The sequence below is a fragment of the Panthera pardus genome, unplaced genomic scaffold, assembly GCF_024362965.1.
Source record: "Panthera pardus isolate Hobbes unplaced genomic scaffold, ASM2436296v1 HiC_scaffold_22, whole genome shotgun sequence".
NCBI lineage: Eukaryota > Metazoa > Chordata > Mammalia > Carnivora > Felidae > Panthera > Panthera pardus.
Window position 1 is genome coordinate 38555244 of NW_026526788.1, and position 22553 is coordinate 38577796.

Genomic DNA, 22553 nt, shown 5'->3' on the forward strand with positions numbered 1-22553 from the left:
AGCCCTGGGAGGGCTGTGGGCACCACAGCGTGACCTGCATTTGGCTCAGCCCCCCTCCTCCTGCCCCACCAGGGAGACAAGGGCTCCTTTGCCCCCCTCTCCCGCCAGCAGCCTCAGGGCTGGGCCAGTGGATTCCGGGACGCGCTAAGAGAAGGAGCTGGGTGGGGGATCTCAGCGAGGCTGCCCACGGCCGGGAGCTGAGGCCAAGCCCAGCTCACAAGGGGCAGGATGTGGTTTTCAGAGAGGCGACATTTCAAGTTGCAAGAGAAATATTGGAGCCACACGATTTCATGCTTTTTTCCACGGGCTCTTATTGTCTGATCTTTGTACCTTCCTTGGTCTGGGCATCAGGAGGCCCGGTCCCGAGTGAACATGCTACCGCTTTCACCACTGGGTGCTTCCGGGCATGCGGGGCACGTCTTGGTGTCTCATTTGTGCCCTCATCAGTGAGGTGAGTTAATTCCCAACCTGGCTGTGGGGTGGGGCGGGGGAGCTGACGAGATCATGGATGCTCACTCACTTGCTCCTTGAAAAAACACTCACTGGGCATCAGTTTTGTGCCAGGCGCTATTCTGGCCACTGACTATAAAGCAGGGAGCCAGCCTGGCAAGGTGCTGACCCTCCTAGACTAATGTCCTCCGGGTGAGGACAAGAGACAAATAACAAATAAGGACACGCGTCAACAGTAATCAGCCCGTGATCCGCACGATGCGGGACTAATAGGGAGTTAGTTGTGGAGTGGCTGGGGTGGAGGAGGGGCATGTGTTTTAGACCAGGGCTATCAGGAAGGACCCCCTGAGAAACTGAAATAACGCAGAACGGACTGTCCTGAGGGGAGGAGGTGGCGAGAGGGAGCAGCAGGTGCAAAGGCCGTGGGGCAGGAAAACCAGCGGGGGGCTGGAAGGCAGCAGTGCCGCAGGAGCGGGCAGTATACTTGCTGAGGTGGACCGGGGCCAGACGCACAGGGTGTGTGGGCCTTGGGGATGGCTGGGAGAGGGCTATAAACAGGAAAAGATTTGCTCCATGGGTGCAAAGAGGAGTAGGAGGGCAGTGAGAGTGGGAGACCAGAGAGGGGCTGTTGCCCTGGTTCAGGCAAAGGAGCTGGCGAGAGGTGGGCAGGTTGGAGCCCAGGGAGGGAACCGTGGAAGTGGCAGGTGGCTTGGCTGAGGGGGAGCGTCCGAATTAAGGAGCGTCTGGATTTGATGCCTGGGTGGTCGTGGTGGGGGGAGGGGGGTGCTGGGGAGAGGGCAGTTGATCCAGAGGGGGCCAGCAGAGGGTAGAGGAGGAAGAGATGTGGGGGATGGAAGCTGTTGTGGATGCGTGGTATTTGCAATACCTGTCTACGTTCAAGTGCAGAGGGCTGCCCCGGGAGCAGCCGCATGGGAAAGGCCGGGCCCCAGTCTGTCATGGCTCTCCTCCCGGGGGCTCTCTGCCAGCCTCCAGCCAGGCTGTGTGGGCGTTCGCTCCCTCGGGGCCTGGCCTGGGGTCTTGTCCCGGTGCATGATGGACGAGGGCCTTCCGGTTCCCTGACTTCGAAGTGGGTGTGGGGCGGGGAGGGGGCAGTGCCTGCATCCTTGGGGCAGAGGGGCTTGAAGGCTGTGCCCAAAAGGCTGGGCTGGATGGACCGGAAGACGCCCTGCTGGGGGACACTGGAGCACCCTTTGCCGTTGGCTGGACCCAGGCCCCGGGTGTCCCTACCAAGCCTTGTTCTCAGCTGGGTTGACTTATTGTGAAGTAGCAGTGACTCCTTGTGTGTCTGAACCAGGATGCCAAGGACAGTGGGAGTTAGCAACACGTTTGGGATTTTTCTTTTTTTTTAAGTAAGCTCTATACCCAACTTGGGGCTTGAACTCATATCCCCGAGGTTAAGAGTCACATGTTCTACTGACTGAGCCAGCCAGGCACCCCAACACATATCGGATTTTTAACAGCAAACCTGGTTGACCTCCTTTTTGTCATCAGCCAGCTGTGGGACCCTGAATGTGTTCCCTCCCTTCTCTGGGCCTCATAATTCCCACCTGAGACACCAGGATGGAGTGATAGGTTCTCAGGATCCTGCAGCTTGAAATGCTGCATTTTGAGTACAGAGGATTGGTATTGAGGGTCGTGGTGCAGGTAAAGACTGGGCTGCAGAGATGCCTTGCAGGGACCTGGGGAGCCAATGAGGATAGCACAGAAGCCACTTGAAGGATGGTCCCAGGAGGTTCGTCGGACACGCTGGGCTGCCTGCAGAAGGCCAGAGGGACCAGCTTACCACACAAGCAGTTGTGTCCTCACGAAAATCACTAGGAGTTTTAAAGCCTCAGTTTTGCCATCTGCAAAATGGGGTGATAGACGTCGCTGACCTCGGAGGGATGGATAACTACTGAGGTAACGTGAGGAGAGTGACTTTAGAGGCTCGGCTGCTGCTCATAAAATGTCTTTGGTTTTGGAGGTTGCCTTCTCCCTGTCTGTCTTCAGTTTATAGCCGGAATCCAAATTTCAGGGGAGGGCTCTTTTGCTGCTGGGGCTTCCTCTGACAGCCACAATCCTGGGCCTGGGAGTCCTGCCAAACCTAACTCTGGAGGCAGTGAACCTCACTGTGGCCTTGGGGACTGGCCCACTGGCCTTGGCTTTCTGAGCATTAGCCTTAGGTATTGCCAGCAGAGGCACCTTGGGGCTCCAACCAGAGGTAGTAACGGGCTCTGAAATCACAACAGTTTTGTGTTGTGTTTTATTTCTCAGAGAAGGATGGGCTTTGATTTCCTATCAACACCGATGTGCTTGTTGTTGTTGTTGTTGTTGTTGTTGTTGTGTGTGTGTGTGTGTGTGTGTGTTTTGATGGCTCTGGGTTTTGGAGCTGTGGTGAACGTGCGGAAAATAGCAGATGCTGTATCCATTTGCCACCAAACTGTCTCGAAACGCTATAAATATTTTCTAAAAAGACTAGCTTCCCAAGCCCGATGTGTTAGTTATCTCCTCCCTGAGAAACTGATTCCTGAAAATTAAGACAAATAACCTCTTCAATCACAGTTGTTAACCTCAGGTGTAAAAACCGCTACCACGCCAGCCGCGGGTCAGAGTGACTCCCTCCGCCTAAGTGACTCCCAGTGGCACGGAGCGGATAGTGGCGGCAGGGAGGAAAGAACCTTGCGCTCAGTCACAGGGTCCGCGTCAGAGCCCTCGCTCTGCTACTCACTGCTGTGTGACCTCGGGCCAGCGGGCTCACCTCTCTGAGCCTCTCACTTCCTCATCTGTGTAACAGAGACACACGTTACCTGCCTCCTCTCAGAGCAGGCGAGCATCACCGAAGTGCGTTTGTGCTCCTTAGAGGTGCACAAAGGTGACTGTCAGGGGTTCATGCGCTACATCAGTCACGACTGAGAAAAACCTTCCGCGCCACCCCCTCCCCGGCCCCTCCTGATTTTGTATGGAAGGTTATGTTATAAAGTTTTGTTTTGTTTTGTTCTGTTTTAAACAAACGTAGTTTAACAAAAACCGAGTTGATCCCCAGAATGGCATCGAACCAACAGCCGTCTAGACGGCAGGGGGGATTGACAAAATCCGGGTGGGTCGACGGCTGGGAAACCTGGGGCCTTCTCCAGCTCCTTCACCTTCGCGATTCTGGGAAGCTGTCTTCTGACCACAGGACCCTTCCTGACGGAGGAGCCGCGGGAGCCCCTCCCCCAGGGGGCGGGCCGTGCTGGCAGCCGGTAGTAGTTGTTGCACCTACGGGGAGGTCAGATCCCGCAGGTTTTGTTTTCCTCTCCACCTGGGAGGGACAGCGTGGAGTGCTGTTTAGAAAAGCCACACTGAGGTCGCGTTGGACTCTGAGAGTATGGGGATTGATTGCTAGTGGCTGCTATGGTGTGGGAAGGGAGCTCGGTGACATACCTGCCTTCCTGTCACCCGGGAGCTCCTCCAAGCCTGCGGCTGGCCCCCGTCCACCGTGCGTCGCCAGCACCGGACATGGTGGTCAGCCGGCAATGGAGCCAGAAGCGCCTGTTGGAACAAAGCAGGTGCTCCTTGCGCAGCCTGTTAGGCAGGGGGCATCCCCGAACCACACCGTTGGCCAGGAGGGTCAGCGCCCAGCCCTGTGCTGGTGGAGCCCATGTGCTGCTCAGGCCCCCACCCCTCCATGGCTAGCCCAGGGCTGCGTAGGGGACGGGTGCCCAGGAAGTGTGTTGACAGACCCACGAAGCTGCCAAGGCTTCATATCCCTCATCCGTTGTTCTTGGGGTCCCCACCAGAGCAGGCGTGCAGGCTCCTGGCTTGGAAATGCTGGCTGCCATGTAGACAGGCATCATGATCATGCTTTGTCGTCCGCAGTGTGCTCACTCTACCACTGCTTTCATATCTGGTCAGTAGGATGCCCCCATTTTACAGATGACGAAATCGAGGCCCAGAGTTGGCAAGTGACTTGCTTGAGGTCACACAGCTAGTTAATGCAGAGACCTGGCCTGACCCATGACACTCCTCTCCTGGCCATTTTGTCTTCCACACACAAAGAAAGCTCAAAAGACTTTATGCATCCTGATGTTCAAACTAGCTTCCTTCCTTCCTCCCTCCCTGCCTTCTTTCCTTCCTTCCTTCCTTCCTTCCTTCCTTCCTTCCTTCCTTCCTTCCTTCCTTCCTTTGTTCATTTGGAGCCTTTGTAGCCTAGTAGGTAAGAGTTCTGGAGCCAAATGGCCTGCTTTGCATTTCAACCACTTCTTGGCCACGTGACCTTTGGCAAGTTCCTTGACCTCTCTGTACCTCAGTTTCCCTGTCTATAAAATGGGCATAAATACAACACAGGGCTGTTGTGACCATTAACAGCTTACCAGTGCCTGGCTCAGGGTGAGGGCTCTCAAGGGCCAGCTGGTGGTGTTCGCTCCATCGGGCAGTGCGGGGGCTCCCTTTCCATGCTGGGCACTGAGGAATTGTAGACGTGAGTCGACAAGAGCATCTCATGGTCTGGTGAATGTGAAGTGAGAGGTGGATATGTATAGCAAGAGAGCATTTTAGGTGGATGATCGAGGCCCGGGGTGTGCTGGGCCCCATGGGGTGGTGGGAGGAGGGACAGTGTGCCTCAGTCCCAGTGCATGACGGGGTGTTGAGAAAGGCTTGCCGTCAGAGGGAGGCTATTAGGGGAGGGCTTGTGGAGGGCAGGGAGGGCCTGCCAGGTGGGGGACCTGAGCGTACAGGGCACAGAGGCATGAAATGGGTGGCCCCCGGGTCTGGTCCTCGAGCACTGGTCAGGGGTCTGGCCTGGCCCTGGCAGATCACGGCGTCCGGGATTTCTTTGGACAGAGGGTATCTGCATCCCACCCCCTTGTTAACTTCTGCAGCTGAGGCCTCTGGGCTCTACTCTGGGGGTGTGGTGAGTGTTCAGGAGAAGTGGGAAGGCCAAGGTTGGTTTGTTCCAGTGCTGGGCGGAGAAAATCCTGCCCAAGAACCTTGGCACAAGGTAACTGTCTCTTTCTCATCAGCTGATGAGCCAGCTCCCTGCCGTCTGTCTGTCTGTCTGCCTGCCTGTCTGTCTCCTCTCTGCATCTGTCTGTGCAGTGGAGTATAAACAACCCCTCTCCAACACACAGCCACCGTGGATCTGCTTGGACGCCTGGTGTGAACATCCCAGCCCACCCGGAGACCCATTTATTCTGCCGCTGGGGCATGGGGCCGTTTTAATCATCCTCGCTCTGCCACGAGATACAGATGGTTGTATTATTAATAGTCATAATTAATCAGCCTCCACGGAGGATCTTTTCCCTGGGCGTCAGATCCTTAGGACGAGCAGCCCCACGAGGGCCCGTTCCAGCCTCCACTTTACAGACAGGGAATGTGAGGCCAGGAGAAGGAAGTGACTCACGGGAGGGCAGCTGGGAGTGAGTCCCAGGTCCAGATCCCCCCGACTGCTGCCAGCAGCCCAGTGTTCCTGCTCAGACGTGGACTGTCCACCGCCCCCACCCCCGGCACGCCTAGGCGGCTGGGAGAGCAGCCCTCAGCCTAGGGGATGAGGTTAGGAGTCTCTCCAGCTGAGAGCAGAGGAAGAAAGGTAGAACGGGGGGGGGGGGGGGGGGTAGAAGCAGAGAGAGGCAGGGCCTAGTGGGCTAGCAGGAGAGAGATCTGATCCGGGGGTGTGGATGGGGAGCCGAACACCAGCTCCCCCTTCCACCCCCTACCCAGACGGTGGGCCTGGGCCTGATGCTGGCCGCTTCCCCCTCTACGTGCTGTGTCCCAGAGACAGTGATTTAATGCTTGCGGCAGGCGGCTTCCTGATTTACGGGCCTGTTCTGGACGGGCCTGCCTCCGTGAGCACAGTGGCAGCGCGGGGCTTCTTACACGGTCCTGCGGATGGCCGCCTGCCCACCTGCTCCCCTTGCACACTCGTCCTGTCGCCCTCAGATCGATGCCATCCACACTCACACACCCACACGTGCATGCACACACGGCGACCGGCGTGACCGGCTGAGATGCCCTGTCCTGAGACTCTGCCGTGGTAAATGAATGCAGAGAGCGCCCTGGTCCAGAGTCCCGTGGGGAAGTGGGGAGGTGGGCACACGCTCAGAGGCCCTCCGGCCCGTTCTCCATTCCCACAGGGGGAAGCCGGGGATGGGGAGGGGCGGCACACAGCACCAGGCCCTGGGCCCCCATGTGGTGCACCTGAATCTCCTCTCCCCACCGTGTTCACAGGCTTACACTTACACTGTGCCAGGCCTTGGGAACAGCCCCGTGTCACGGGAGAAGCCCAGTCGGGAGTCAGGCAGATCAGGACACACACCCAGCCAGTGCATGGGAGCGAGCCAGCGTTGCCTAGCCCGTCCTCTGCATCCTCCCCATCTGGAAAGCGGCTTCAGCAGCAGCCACTTCGTGGGGTCAGCGAGAGGGTTAGGGGAGTATAAAGCTGCCGGCCAAGTCCAAGCCCTCCCCGCCTCAAGCCTCAGTTTCCCAGTCTGTGAAGTGGTAATAGTGACCCTCCCTGGCCATCTCATGGGGCTTTGGGGAGGATCAGGTAAGAAGTGGGCCCTGAGGAGTAGGGGTGCCCGTGACACTTGTTCCGGCTCTGAGCACGCAAGATGAGGGGCTCTGGGCACGCAGGGGCGGGTAGTATGCGGGGGCCTGGGCCACGCGCCTCCGTGTGACTCCCCAGCTGCCACGCGGTAGCCGTGGGACGTCGGCACGTACTTCACCTTCGTCTGAATCTCCGGGAACCCTGCGTTCCTCCTCTTTGAAGCAGGCGTAGTAATGGTGGGTCCCGTAGTGTGCTGGGAGCATCCGGGAGAAATGTGCATTGTGGGGGGCTGGGATGGCCCGCGAAGCTTGACACACAACAGCCGCTCGAGTCCGCGGTGTTTGTTAGTGTTTTTGCCAGCCCGATTGCCACGTACGTGGATGCTGAGTTTGGAAACACAGGTGAACGCATAGTGAGTGACCTGTTGACATCACATGACAATAGCATCTATGTTTCCAGACTTCGCGTCCGTCAGTTCTCACCCAAGAGTCCAGGCCCTTGGAGAACAGGGCAGCTTAGAGGAGGTGAAGCAGAATCACACCCTGGCCTGCAGGGTGGTGCCCTGGGGAAGGAGGTGGTCGGTGCTGACCTCTCCTGCCTCCTGGGAGTCAGGGGCCGCCCCCCCACCCCCCAGCACAGCCACCTGCCTCCCCAGTGGGAGGCCAGCCGATGCCTCTACTCTTGTTTCGACCACACCTCTGCTGGCCCGAGGCCCTGAAAAGGAGGCCCAGAGGAGGACTCGATGCCTCGCTTGAGGTAGGTGGGACCACAGATCCCTCCAGCAACCCAGGCGCTTTCTTCTGCTGGCTGCAGACTGAGCCCACATGCAACCCCTAGCCCGCGTGGGCTCCCTGATCTGTGCCCTGCCCCATGCCAGCTTCTGGGGTCCAGAAGAGGTGCAGAGTCCCCATCCTGGCAAGGGCTCTGCTGTAGAAATGAGCCCCTGGTGGCCAGGCCAGGGCTGTAAAGGCTCAGAGATTGTGGGGGCCAAGACAGGTCCAGATGGGCAGGGAAGAGGGGAGGCAGGCCAGGCTGGGGCCAGACCTTGAAGGGCAGGGGGGATTTAGCTCTCTGGAAGGGGTGGCGTTCCAGAAAGAGAGAAGTGTGTGGGAAGTTGGAGTCATTCCTAGGGAAAGGCATGCCCTCTCCCATAAGACATCTGGACTGCTCTGGCCCAGATGGCCTCGGCTCTCAGTGACCAGTGGCTGTGGGGTGAAGCAGATGGCCAGCGAGGGGCGGGGCCCCCCTCAGGCCTGAGCCAGGCGAGGCCAAGTGGCCCACACAAGGCCAGAGCCCGAGACTTTGGCACCAGGCACTCGGAGCTCTCGACTCGAGAGTTAATGATTCATTTGTGGCCAATTTCTGCTGGCCATTGCCTGGAAATTCCCAAGCCTGCCCCTTCCATCGGCTCTGGGAGCTCCAAGAATACAGTCTCATTTACACTTGGCTGAGGACATCTCACCCACTATCCAGGGAATGGCTTTTAAAATTAAAGCAGGAGTGATGCAGGTTAGCCATTAGGAAGAACTGATTATGGGTGGTAGGCCAAGGGCTGGAGTGGTTGGTTTGTATGCAGTAAAGTTAGAGGCCCCTCTCTAACCCCATGTGCCAAGTGTTCACGGTGCCCCCCCCCTCCCCGGTCTGGCTCAGAGAGGTGTGAACGGAATCCAGTTTAGTGTAATGTGGAAAGGGGTTGCAACGGTTACCAGGGGGAGGAAATAGAGCTTGACCCAGAGCAGGACTTGGCTAGGTGGAGAAAGCTATAATACATGCAAAGGCCCTGGGGCATGAAAGTCCAAGGGAAGTTGTTCAGGGAGGTTGAGTAGTTGTGGTGTGGCTGGAGTGTGGAGGGTGTGAAAGATGTCTAGAAGCAAGGACTCAACTCACAGGTAAAGGGCTTCGAGGACTTGGGAGGACCTGGCAATGAGAAGCCAGGACCTGAGCAGGGAGAGGTGCGTTTGATTTGGGTTTGGGGGGTCATTTACCCGTTCGTGTCTTGATTCTGCCGGTCGGCAAACCTTTCTTGGCACCCTGGTCTGTGCCAGGTCAGGCCCAAGCCCTGCATAGGTCCCTGCACCTGGGGGGAGGTGGGCTAGAGAGAGGGAAGGGGTTACGGGTAGTGATCCGGGGGGGTGGGGTTGCTGAGAGGGTCAACGTAGAGACAGGGAGATGGCCGATGACTTTTTTAGACCCACCCGGCCCCGCCACCCCAAGTCTTCAGGTGAGCAAGGCGGGGGTGTTGACGTGACTTTGAGGGACTGTGTGTTCCTTGCAGACTGGACAGAGAGCCTGGAGGTTACCCCTGTGCTGTATGACCACGTGGTCCTACTGAGTCCGAATGCGTATCTGTTGCTTCGCAGATGAGCAAACGGAGGCCCAGAGACGGGAGGGTCAGTGCCGTCCCCCTCTCCTAGTCCCGGCTGGCTGCACACATGTCCCAGCCACCCACCCACCCCCTGCTGATTTAAGGGTGTTTCTCCAAATCAGGCAAAAGAGAGCAGCCTGATCCTGCAGGTTGAAACGTCCGGGGGCTTGGGGAGGAGGCTTCCTTTCTATCTTCAACTTCGCAAGTTTAATTTCTTCTGATTATTTCTTGACAGTCCCAGGCGTTGGTGGTAAACAGCGCTCTCCCCAGAATGTTTCCCTGTGACAGCAGCTTTCTCTGGCGAGGGTGCTATCAACACTTGGCAGGACCTCTTCCCGGCTCCTGAGAAGTGAGAGCTTCTGTCAGGCATTCAAGAATGCGGCTCTCCTGGTGTGCCGGGCCAGCAGGGGCCTTGTCTCTTTGTTCCCCGAGGCCGCCAGTAGCCCAGCCTGGCCTCAGAGCCTCAAATGGCCCCCGGTTGTAGATGGTTCCCAAGAGGAGAGGCGGGGCAGTATCGGGTTATCTGCCGGCTCCCCGAGCCCTGGTGCCTGGGTCTTTGGCACAGCTCAGCGGCTGCAGGGAGCTCATCTCCAAAGGGTAGTAGCTCTGCCAGACCTGTCTGTGGCCGGGAGACCAGCAGTGTCCCGGCTCTGTGGCCTCCATGGCCTGCGTCACACTGGCTTAGGTGTCCTGAGTCAGAAGCAGGAAATGGATCTGCGTACGGGGGTGGAGGTGCCGTTGCCCTGTTGCCCTGGGTAGCTGGGGTGAACCCTAACCTCCTGCCTGTCCACGCTATGGGGGGCCTGGCCTGGGTTTGAACAGTGCCTGGAGGAGAGGCTGCAGTGACAGCCAAGCCCCTAACCCCACATGGCCGGTAACTGCCACTGAGACATGCAGAGCTGTTGACAGGATCAGTGCTCAGACACAGGCCCAGCTAGGCTACAGTGCCTTTGCTCGTGCTTTCCTGGAATGCCCCTCCCAGACTCGTCCTCTGGACGAGAATTTACCCAAGAATTACTTCTTTGGCCAAGCCTTCCCCTGAAAATCGCCACCCCCCCACCCCCCTCCAGCCGAAGCTGTCCCCTGTTCCCGTGAGCCACCTGCTGGACCTCCATCACGGCCCCTAGCACGATGTAGTGTGACCCCCCCCTTTCCCTGCAGAGGGCCCCCACATTTACCGGTGTGGGTGCGTCGAGCTTACTGCTGCTCCGTGGTGCCTGTCATATAGTAGGCACTCAGGAAAAGCGGGCTGGATTTAATGAAGGGGTTCCCAAAGGCTGTGTTGGAGTGTCCCTTTGTTAATGATGCAGTAGAGAGAGGAAGAAGGAGTTTGCCAGCAGAGAGGCTGACCTCCCTGTGCCAGGCCCGCCCCGCCCCCCCCGCACGCAGCCTGGGCCCCCATAATTGCTGGGGGCTGCTGCGGACCCCTCCCCGCCTCCATGCAGCCCAGCGCCTTCCTTGCTGGCAGGAGCCGACTCCCTGGGTTGGCCGTGTGATCACTCTCCAGAAAACACCCCAGTGGAAACTGCATGAATGATTGATAAGAGCTGAGAGCTGTTTAATTTTTTCCCCCTGTTTAATGGCTATCAATAATTTAATACGCTCTCTGTATGTTTTTAAGAAATAGCACCCATTTTGCCGTCTCCGGTTTAGCGGGCTAAATGATTTAAGTGTTGGAAACGGGCTCTGAGGATGGAGGTTGAGCGAGTCAGAGGAATCTGGAGCCTGGGGGTGGGGGGAGGCGGGTTCAGAGCCACCAGCGGCATCGGTGGCCTGGGTGTGCGTGTGCGTGTGTGTGTGTGTGTGTCTGTGTGTGTGTGTGTGTGTGTGTGTGTGTGAAGGTGGGAGGGAGGGAGGAGGGAGGGGGCGGGTAAAAGCCAGCGCCTCTCTGCTAAGAGCAAGATAATTGCTTTTCCGGGTCTCACCAAGCAGCAGCTGAACAGCTGTCAGCTCGCTGCCCCCCCCTCACCCCAATGCTGAGCTTTTCTGGATGACTCTGGGGGGCCCAGGGGGGCTAGAAAGGAGTTTCAGCTAGGACCACTGTGGGCTCAGAATCCCCCCTCCCCCTGACATCTTTGCCCCCTTCTAAAGCTTTTAAATCATTTTTATTTTAATGATGCAGTTCGGCTGCTGCCAGCCGTGGCTTCCAGATGGGGTGGGGGTGGCACTGGAGTGGGGAGCTCAGAGTCACTAATCTCGGGGCCCAAGGGGACCAGGAAGGTCATCTGCCAGTGCTCCCCTAAACTTTCCAGATGCAAAGGATCACCTGGGAGGACTTGTTAAAAATTTAAATTTCTGGGCTCCATTCCAGAGCCACAGACGTCCATTCTCCAGGGAGAGAGGCCTGGGAAGCTGTGGGTTTACCAAGCAGCCCAGGTGATCCTTATCATCAGAGGAGTTTGGGAAAGAGAGAGTCCAGCTCTAGTTCCGACGCTTACAGCACCCACAGCACCACGTGGCCACTCCCTCTGTTGGCACCCCTCTGGGGACAGTGCACTCACCACTCTGTGAGATCGCACACCCACCTGTGGAAAGTGTGCTCCAGTCCAGAATCCCTTCTGCTGTTAGGCTGGGCCCACTTAGCTGTCCGTGTGTGTGTGTGTGTGTGTGTGTGTGTGTGTGTGTGTGTGTGTGTGTGTGTAGTTAACCTCTGCCGCAGGACAGATTCCCTCTCCTAGGCCCTGGTGTCCTGCCCTCTCCCATTCAGGCCATCCCCTGGCTTATCTACGCCTCTCTGCTGGGCAAGGAGCTTCCTGTTGTAGCAAAGCACTCTGGGTATCAGAGAAAACGTCCAGGGTAGCCCGGGCGTGGGGGTGGGGAGGGCTGGGCAGACACCGTCACTGGCACAGTGGGGGCCCGGAGGGAGGCAGAAAGAGACCTGGGCCTCCCAATCGTCTTGGCCTGTCAGGGGCCAGTCCTGCTGTGGAGACAAAGATGTGACTCATCAGAGATCGTCGACTCAGCCAGACCTCTGGATGCCAGTGAGGGAACTGAGGACTCCCCCAAGGTCACATGTCCATGAAGAACAGAGAGCTGCAGAGATGGCGCGGGGGGCCCAGAGAGGGGCATCGAGGATCGAGGCCCTGGTGCTGGGGGTCATCTGAGACCCCAGTCACCCAAGGGCCGGGAGCCGGGGCCGAGTGGGGGTTCCTCCTCACCAGGCGCTGAGAGAGACAGGTCAATACCTCCAAGGGTTTCGAGTAGAGCCGATGCCCCATCTGTCTGGCGTTTCAGCACTTCCTCTGCTTTGCCTGGCCGTTTGCATTGTTTCCGCAGAGATGAACGCCCGACTGCACGCCAGCCTTGCTCTTTTATTTTACTCGACAATTAAGAGGGAACGAGCGGTACGCATTTCACAGGTGTTACCGTCGACTGCAAAATGGGGCAACCCCCCCCGAGCTCTCCTCCATTCTGTAGACCCTCTCTGTACCCCCAAATTCAGCCCCACCCTCAATCTATGTGGGAGAAGCCTGGGTCCCGGGAGATGCAGGCATACAACCCATCTTGCGATCAGCACTCCCCCAGGGCCCCGTCACCCCCTGAAATCTGCTCTGGTCTTCACGACGTCACTCTGGGGTGGGGGGAGGTCTCGTCACCTAACCCTGACAGGGCTCCTGGTTGCAGAGCTCTGAGAGCTGGGGAGACAGAGCCAAAGACTTCTCCATGCTCAGGAAGACTCAGCCCCAGAGAGAGAGCTGTGTGAATCTGGATAGCTGGGCAAAGCCTGGGGCAGTCAGGGAAGGCTTCCAGGAGAAGGTGCCACCTGCCCTCAGGCTTGAATCGTGGAGGGAGGAGGAAAGGCATCCCGGGTGCAGAGGTATGAGGTGGCGCGGTGAGTGTGTGGGGGGAAACATCAGATGAGTAGGGCAGGGGCTGGGCTGGTGAGGTGGGAGGACCAGGGCTGGGCTGGATCTGGTCTGCCCAGGTGGAGGACTCCACAAGGTTTGTGTGTTTTTCAGCTTCATCCATGCAGACGAGTGTGCACATCCTAAGTGTACCTTGACCAATCGTACGAAACGAACAGGGTCATGCAACCACCACACAAATCGAGAAACAGAACATTCCAGACCCCCTAAAATCCCGTGTGCCTCCTCCCACTCACTGCTTCCCCTCCAGGGTAATGACTCCTGATTTCCAACAGCATGCTATCTGTTCCCTATTGCTGCCCAACAAACCACCCCAAAACATAGTGGCTTAAAATAAACGACCACCATCGATTATGTCTCATAATTCTGTGGTTTGCCTGGGCAGTCCCTCTGAGGAGTCCCTTGGGCTCGCGTGACTCCAGTCACCTGAAGGGCCGGCTGGACTGGAATGGAAGGTTGGTGATGAGCTCAGTCACATCTGGCCATAGGCGCTGGCTGCTGGCTGGGCGGCCTCCGTACAGGAGACCGGCCTCCGACAGGGCCAAGGCCATAAACTGCGCGCCCCTTAAAGCCTGGCCTCCGTAAGTCCTAAAATGTTCCTTGCACTGAATCCTATTGGCCAAAACCAGTCTCAAGTCCAGTCCACATTCAGGGGGTAGAGAATAGACTCTCCCCTCTTGCTAGGAGTTGCTCTGGAAAAGAATGTGCTGCCATATTTAGTCCACCACAAGCACAGAGTAGATTTGCCTGCTCTTGACCTTTCTATAAATGCACCCCTTAAGGGTGTTCTCTAGTGTGTCTGGCTTCTTTTGGTTGTTACGTTTGTAAGATTTCTCTGTATTATCGGACACGGTTGCAGATCATTTGTTCTCATTGCTGTGTGGTGTTCATTCCATTGTATGGATGCGCCAGTTTATCTCTTCTGTGGTTGATGGCCATTTGGAAAGCTTTGGGGGTTTTTTGGCCATGATGGATCGCACTGCTCCGAACATTCTCGTACACGTCTTCGGGTGCCCACATGCACACGTGTATGTAGAAATGGAGGGGTGCCTGGGCGGCTCGGTGGGTTAAGTGTCCGACTCTCAGTTTCGGCTCATGTCATGGGTTTCGGCTCACGGTTTCGTGGGCTTGAGCCCCACGCCGGGCTCCGCGCTGACAGTGCAGAGCCTGCGTGGGATTTTCTGTCTTCCTCCCTCTCTGCCCCTCCCCTACTCGCCCTGTGTCTGTCTCTCTCAAAATAAATAAATAAACTTAAAAAAAAAAAAGATGAAGAAATGGAGTTGCTGGGTTGCTGATAAGCCACAGGGTGGGAGATACCTCCAAACTATTTTCCAAGCTGGTCACCAGTGCATGTTCCATCAGGAGTGTTTGGGAAGCCTGCAAAGGCTTTGTGGAGGGGAGTGAGCTCTCAGTGGGGCTTTTGGAAAAGTCTCCCCCTGGTTGAAGATCACTGAGCCTGAGGCTTTCTATAATGTCCCCTCTGGGCCCACCTTGAGCTATAGGCTTCCAGGCTGGGGGACGTAGGGCCATCCGATCAGATGGCCTGCCTGGTCCCCCAACACTCAGGGAGGCTGGGTGCCTGCAGCTGGAGGGGATTGCCATGGCGGTCTCCATCCGTGACAGCTCTGGGCAGTGGGCAAGGGAGTCCCCAGACAGACTGGGGCCTGCTTCTGGCTTTGGCTCTCTCTTGCTGTGGGACCCTGGGAGGAAACCCTTTCCCCATCAAGGCCTTGGTTTCCACATTCGTGAATCAGCAGAGAAGGGTATCACCATCACCAAGTCTCTTGCCTCTTACCAACCTGAGCCTTGTATTCTAGAATCTAACAGGGGGGAGGGCATCAGGAGGCCCTTGGAGAGCTCAGCGGGCTTCCTGATTTCAAGACACATGTCGGTTGGCCAGTTTTGTTCCTCTTGTTCACCAAACACCTTCACCGCACTGTCTGTCTGTCACTCACTCGTCTGTCCGTCCATCCCTCCAGCGGTCGCTGGCCTTGCGAGCCTCAGAGGATAAACTAGATCTCATTCCTGATGTCCGGGAGCTCTGCCCAGGGAGGAAACGGGCCTCCAGAAAGCCGGAGAAGACCCGGTCAGCCAGACCCCAAGCCCCTGGGTGATGAACAAAGAAAGAAGGGGCAGGTCAGGGAGGGCTCTGTGGAAAGGGCTCAGAAAATTACACAGAATTTGTAAGGAAAGGGCTCACTTCACTTGAGCAGAGTCTCCAAGGCCAGCAGGGCTTTGGAAGACAGAGGAGTGGAAGAAAGGGCTCTGAGCGGAGCACCAAACTTATCCCAAGGCCGGGGTCCCGGGGTCCTGGGGTCCCGTGGTCCCGGGGTCCCGGCCGGCTGCAGCACAGTGGTCTGTGTGTACCGGGGTGCTGGTGCTGTGGCGTGGGGTCGCAGAGGGGCAGCCCCCCACGCCAGGGCTGGGGCCAGGCCTCTAGCACGAAGTCCGGGAGACAGGCCCTTGCCGGGGAGGGGGCGGGCAGCGCCCAGCTTCTGGAACGGCTCCTCTTCGGTGCGCCAGGTCAGCCAGAGGAGCCCAGGCGGGCAGAGCCTGCCGGTCAGTGAAGCGGGTGGGAGCTGCCGGGAAGGTTAGCTTGAAGCTCACTGTGCCCGCCCGGTCTGTCCCGCAGGACTTGCAGCGCTGTGCCCGGCCACGTCGGACCGCGGGAGCCACAGCCGTCTTCCCTCCTCGGCCTCCTTCCCCTGACGCTCTGAGCAGCCTCGAGTCCTGGCCATCCGCAGAAGCCTTCGCAGGTGAGCGGGCCGGGCTGGCCCCTGCTGCGGCTCACACCAGCCGGCGTGGGTCCTGGGGAGCGGGCGACTGGGCTGTCACCACTGAGGCACGAGGGGATGGGGCTCACCTCCTAGTTTTCGCTTCTTCCCTGGCCTCCTCCTCTCAGACGGAGCCAGACGGCGGAGGGGGGTTGCGCCCTGGGCTGGGACTTTGAGATTTGGATGTATTCTTTCTCCAAGTCCCACGTAGCCTTAAGCAGTCCCGTGCTTCCGCTGCTGGCGGCCTCGGCCCTCTCATCTATACGTGAGAATAATAATGCTGGGTCTGCCGACATGCTGAGCATTTCACTGTGTGCCAGGCACCATGCTAAGTGCCGTGTCGCTATTAATTCCTTTCATCTGCACACCAACCTGTGAGGCGGGTGCCTGGTATCCTCTCCATTATATAGACAAGAAAACTGAGGCTTGTGGGTTGGGAAGTAACTTGCCCAAGGTCCCATGTCTGGCTGAGCCTCCCGTGGGGTTCACCTTTGGCTCTATATGGCCCCTAATCCTTGGACCATTCTGTCCCTGGCCTTGCCCACCTCTGCTAGCCTCTTCTTGGGGGGCAGGAGCTGAAGCAATCCCGGGGTCTTCAGAAGTGCTAAGTCCTAACCCACTCGAGGCAAAGGGAGGGGACTTTTACAAGGTAAGTGTGGCTACAGATGTCTGGGGTCGTGACTCATTTGTGGATGTGATGTGACACGGACCAGGCCTGGCCTCTGGGGTCACCAAAGTGACACCTGTGGCCCCTTCTAGAGGAGGGGCATGTTGGCTGGGTAGGGTTCTCCCTCTCTTGGCTTCCCTAATTCAGTTTCCCTAGCTTGTATTAAGCACTTAATATATGCCAGGCATGATGTCAGGCCCCAGGATACAGGGGAAAGGGGCTCATCTCATTCTGCGCTCCGGCGGAGAAGCAGGGAGATCACAGCAGATGTCATGTGAGCCCCGTACCAGTGGAGCAGACAATGTTCAGAGGTTAGAGGGGGGCATTCTGGGGGAGGTAACTCAACAGTGACGAGCGTTGTGGGGAGACAGGAACAGGGGATAGGTAGGAGAGCCTGGCAGGATGGGGGATGAGGTTGGCAAGGGGATGGGAAGATTATAAAGGGCGACAAATGCCAGGCTGGAGAAATAGATCCCCAGGGCAGTGGGGAGCCATGGAGGGTTCTGAGTCAGGTAGGTACCTAATGAAGGTGGCTGCGTTGGAGAGGCCATTGGAAAGACCCTGCTGGAAGCAGGGGGACTAGTGGGACTCTCCCAAGCCACAGCAAGAGGTCAGATGCCTCAAGTAGGGCCAGAGCAACGGGCACAGACAAGGAGTGAAAATATAACACCCCAAGGCAGGGAAGTTGTCAGGATTGCAGTTGGCCAGGGTGGGGGGGGTGGGGGGGTGGGGCATGAGGGTGGGAAAGCTGCCAGGATGTGGGATGGGGGTTAATGATAGAGTGAGCATGGGGAGTCTGGCATCCAGGAAGGCTTCTTGGAGGTGGTGGGCCAGGTATCTCTGAGAGAGCCAAGATTTTCACGAGGAGGAGGATGATTTGAATGGCGTTATAGTTACATGCGGGCTTCATGTTCTCATGAAGAAATATTGATACACACAGAAGTCCCAGAAGATTCTCCCCACCCACAGTCATACCCATAACCATGAATGCAAGTGCACACACACTCGTGCACACAGGTGCACACATGCTTACAAACCTGTCCATGCATGCTCAGGGGATACAGCTGTGCGTGCACACCCGTACATGAATGGTCACGCGCACAGATGCACGCAGCAAGGTAGGAGGAGCACTCCCTCGCATGCATGTGTACACAGACATCACTCACGCATGCTCCAAACATACACGCGCGCACACAGATAGACTTGCATGCACATACGTGCTCGCAGGCACACGTTCACAAACCGCATTGACTCCCCAGCAGAAAGGCACAAGCTCTCACGGCACACACATGCCCACACACGCCCACACACGCGCAGGGATGCCTTCACGTGCACACACGAGGAGGGATGTGTTCCAAGGAGAAGTAGCTATTCAGGGATCGGTAGCTTCTCACCTGTCAAAGCTCCCAGGGCGCTGGGAGTTGCGGGTTCTGCCTGGTGCGGGAGGTTAGCCCCTGTGTGGGGAAGAAATCTGGGAAGGACTTGCCGGGTTGCCGTGGAGGGACAGGGCGGACCAAGCGTAGAGCCTGGCTCTTGCAATGTCCCAGAGAAGTAAAAGTTCATTCACTGGCCCTTCCCTCCTCCCCCAGTAAGCGTCCGTCAGAATTTACTAGAATCGGGACCGGCTAGTGGGAAACAAAAACGAGGGGCTCATTGTTCATAAATGATTACGGATTTCAAGACGATGGCGGCAGCACGTGAAACCAAGAGTGAGTCCTTCTAAGCGTGGGGCCCTGTGCAGTTGCCCGTGAAGCCAGCCCTGCCCGTAATAGGGGTAGTGGTCATGGGATTAAGTGCCAAGAACTGAGTTTGGATGCTGGCTCCACCAGTAGAGACCTCGGGCGTGTCCCCTGTCACCTGTGGGAGCCTCGTCTGCCAAGGGGGGAGATGTCGAGCTCTTCAGAGCAGTGCTGGCATCCACGTCGTCCCCCGCAGCCCGTGACGGTGGCTTCGGTTAGGGTGGGATTACAGCCCCTCTGACAGGCAGTGCTGTTCAAGGATTCCCTGACCTCTGGCAGCCTAGTTCTTCTGTGCTTTGCCAAACCCACCATGGCAGGGGGCGGTGGGACGGCTGCTCTGTGTTTTATTTGCAAATCTTCTGCCTGGTCGTCTTTTGCACACCCGTCTCTGCTTGGCAAACTCACTCCTGTAGGTCAAAAGCCACGGAGCCTTCTCTGAGCCCGGCCTCTATCTCCCAACCTTTGCCCTGGGATCCCTCCAGGAGTCACCGTGACCTCGTGCACTGTAGACTTCTCTATCGTGTGCAAAGCCCTTGCACACTCCATCAGGCCACTGAGCAAGCCCTGTAGAGGTCCTGTTCCCGTTTGCTAAACGGGGAACAGAGGCTAGTGCCTGGACCCAGGTCAGGTCCACAACAGGCAGAGGCGCAGACAGTGGCGACAGAGGGAGGTCGCTGGGCTCTTTCGGTATTTTGGAAGACTGGCTTTTCCCCCTGGTCAAGAGCTCCAGCCTCTGGTGGAGCTGGAGGTCTGGCCAGCTAGAGTAGACAAAGCCCCACCCCTCTTCCTCCCTGCGGGTGACTTGGCCCAGTCCCCACAGCCAGGCAGACTGGAGCCAGATATATGTGGCTCCGGAGCTCGAGCGAGTCCCACATCAGGCAGAGAGGTGAGAGGGTCCCGGCTGGTCTGGGCCATACAGCCTACAAAGGGTGGACACAGAGAGAGGGTTTCTGGCCGGGGGCATGACAGCTGGTCCCACGTGGCCAGCACTCTGTAAAAGGTGCTCTGAACACCCGTGGTAGATGAAGGCAGAGGGCACTGACACGATCAAGGGTATGAACTCTGGGCCTCAGCTTTGGGCCTAGCTCTGCCGCTCTTCTGTGATGCCAGATTAGTGGCTTAACCTCTCTGTGCTCGTTTCCTCGGTGTTAACTTGGGATGAGAATAGGACTTACCTCACTGCGTTGTGAGGAATCCAGGGAACTAAGCCATGTGAATCCTTGCGACGGTGCCTAGAACATGGCTAGCGCTCCACAGCATACGGCTTGATGGTGGGCGAGCAGCTGGAGGACGGTGACAGAGCTGACGCGAGTGCTGTGGACACATGGAGGAGGGTGGTGACATGGTCGGTGTCATTTAAGAAAGGACGTAGGGAGACAGCAGGATGGGGGTTGGGCTGGATTTGAGTTTCATGTGAGGTAATCGCAAACAGTTGTCGATCACACCTCTGTGGGCAGGGACCTGGGGTGACGGCCACACTCCCTGGCCAGCCCCTTCAGCCCCTGGTTTGTGGCTTCATGCTGCCACCATGCATACCCATCAGCTGTCAGTCAGCAGACTTCCAGGGCTACGTGGTGCAAGACGGGTTCGGGGCTGGCTGCAGAGACCTTGAATGCCAAGCCCAGCTCACAGCGGGCCTGGCCAGGGCCATGCAGAGCTGGCATTCCAGGGTCCCCATGTGGCATGCCTGTCAGTCTTCAGCGCCAGCTGAGAATGCACACCCCACTCTCCTTGCCTGGAATTTGTTGCCTGCAGCCCAGGCCCCTCCACCCCCCCAGCCTCTGCAACCCTGACCCCAGCCTGGAGCTGGAAATAGTTTACAGCCCCCTGATCATTCCTGCCGCAGGTGGGACACTCTCTGGGTCAGCAGAGCGGGGCTACTGCCCTGGCAGGCTCTCTGGGCAGGACTTTGGTCAAGCCTCAGCCCTGCTCACACACCTTCTGTGTGACCTTGAAGCAGCTGCTGCCCTTCTCTGAGCAGTTATTTATTGGGAAGTCAAACCAGAGGCCTGGGACAGCTCAGGGGTCACGCACTGCAATGATCTCAAGGGACTCAGCAACCCAGTGAAGCTGAGGTTATCCTGTTGTACAGATAAGGAAACTCAGAGCACAGAGAGGTTAAGAGGCATACCCAGGGTCACAGAGCTATCGGTACAGAGCTGGGATTCCGCCCAGTCTCATTTGACATTTTATTTGTATTTTCCCCACTATATCAAACTGTCTCGGATAGGTACTTGCATGTTTCTGAGTGATCTGTTCACTCTGTCAGCCAGAGTGTGCTGAACATTTACCAGGCTCCCGTATCGTGCTAGGCGTTGGCATCCAAAAGTGAATCTGCGTTTGAGAAGCTGGGTAAGCACAGCCTTGGGCTTGGATGTCACAGAGTCTCCAGTGCAGAGCACTCTTGGAGGGGGCCCTTGATGGGTGAAGGCAGTAGGAAACGGGAGGAGCAGCTCTTCCCTGACACTCGAGGAGGCAGGCCAGGGGACTGCCTGGAGGAGGAGGCTGGATCCTTACACAGAGGAGTGGAAGACTAAGGTCTTCCTGGGGTCTCCACACAACTTGGCAGGACTCACCCAGTGGGATGTCCAGTTGGAGAGGAAAATTCATTCAGCCACAGCTGGAGGCAGATGCTGAGGCAGCCCCTGAGGGCCTCAAAGCCTGGGCCAGAGTTTGACCTTGCTCCTGCAGAGAGTGGGGAGCCAAAAGGGTTGTCGAGCAGCAGCTCCTCTGTGAAGGACAGGAAGGGAGGGCAGGCTTTGGCCCACTAAGTGGGGCTCCCAGCTCCACCCAGAGACGGTGACAGCAGGGAGGAACAGGGTTAGGGGCTTGTTTACTCCAGCTAGCTGGACCCCCAGCTTCTCCAGGCCATCTTCAGCACCCCAGGCACCTCTGGGCCTCTCCTGGGCCAGGGGCTGGAGCTCTTTACCAGGAGGAAAATGCTGGAATAGGAAGCTGCCCAGGTGCCACCCTCTGTTGGCACCACCTGCACCCCTCCCTGTGCAGAGCGAACCCTAAGTGATGTGGTAGAGACAGAGAGGCCTGAGACCAGCCCAGGGCCGTACAGCATCACCGTGGCAGGTGCAAGAGGCCAGCAGGCCAGGCAAGAGGCATCTTTCCTGAGGGTGGGAGGGAAGGTCTAGGGCTCCTTCTGGCTCTCCCAGAGTCCGGTGTGAGCCTCTCCAGTTGGGTGTGATCACCCCTGTAGGTTCACAGAGCTACACATGCGCCACAGGGACCCCTGACCTTGGCCACCAACAGGACTCTCCAAGGACGGGCTGGGATTTGGCAAATTATGCCAAGAAGGATTCCTTGGGTGTTACTCACCATGGCGCTTCTCCCTCCCACTGATGTTTGCTCACCTGGCTCTGTCGGAGCTCTGGAGTTGGTCTCCCTCTGGTCCATAAGCCACACACTTAGGATGAGGACAAGCGCAACCATGCCGTGTCCAAGGCCCCCAGCCTCAGTGACCTTGCAGGGAGGGAGCGGACACTGGGCGGGGCAGCCAGGGTGGCATCTGTGTTGGAGGTATACCATCCCTGCTTTGGAAACATAGCAGGTGTAGACCCTGGCAGGGCCCACGACCTGCAGTGGTGGTAGTGACCTGGCCATGGGGCGCAGTGTTTCTGGAAAGGCAGGACCAACCCCTGAGGGGCTGAGGGCACAGAGATTGGGGCCTGGGAAGTTCTAGGGGTCTGTGGAGGTTCATCCAGAGCCGGCACTGAGAACTTGCATGGGGCACTGGCTCTGTTAAGCCTCTTTTGTATTCCACCTCCTATAATCATGACCTCCTGCCAAGGCTTCTAACCATTAGGGCCTTTCTTATCTGTTTAGCAAGAAGTGAGGGCTGGAGATTGCAGGCCCAGATGCCAGGGCAGAGAGAATGCTCTGGAGTCAGGGCCCTATTTGAAAGCCGACAATCTACATGGGGGTGAGAAAGGAAAATAGATTCAGGGAACTAGGGACCACTCCTGTCTCTTGTCCGCCCTTTGCCGAGCCACAGCAGGGTGCCCAGAGGCCGACAGTCTAGGACACTGGATTTGCAGGTATCTAGGAAAAACATCTGGGCTCCAAGGGAGTCTAGGGTCAAAGAGGGCTTCCTGGGGCTCCTGGGTGGTGTCTGACTCTTGATTTCAGCTTACGTCCTGTTCTCATGGTTCCTGAGATTG

The 22553-nt window shown here is 57.6% G+C and overlaps 1 protein-coding gene across 5 annotated transcripts in view; it reads left to right on the plus strand.

Moving 5' to 3' along the window:
- Window positions 1-22553, plus strand: part of ZMIZ1 (zinc finger MIZ-type containing 1) — a 234133-nt gene that overhangs the window by 31197 nt on the left and 180383 nt on the right. For all 5 annotated transcript variants that reach the window (XM_053909631.1, XM_053909626.1, XM_053909630.1 and 2 more), the window contains exon 2: window positions 15837-15960. The gene's annotated coding sequence lies outside the window, so the exon portion shown is untranslated. The remainder of the gene's footprint in view (window positions 1-15836; window positions 15961-22553) is intronic.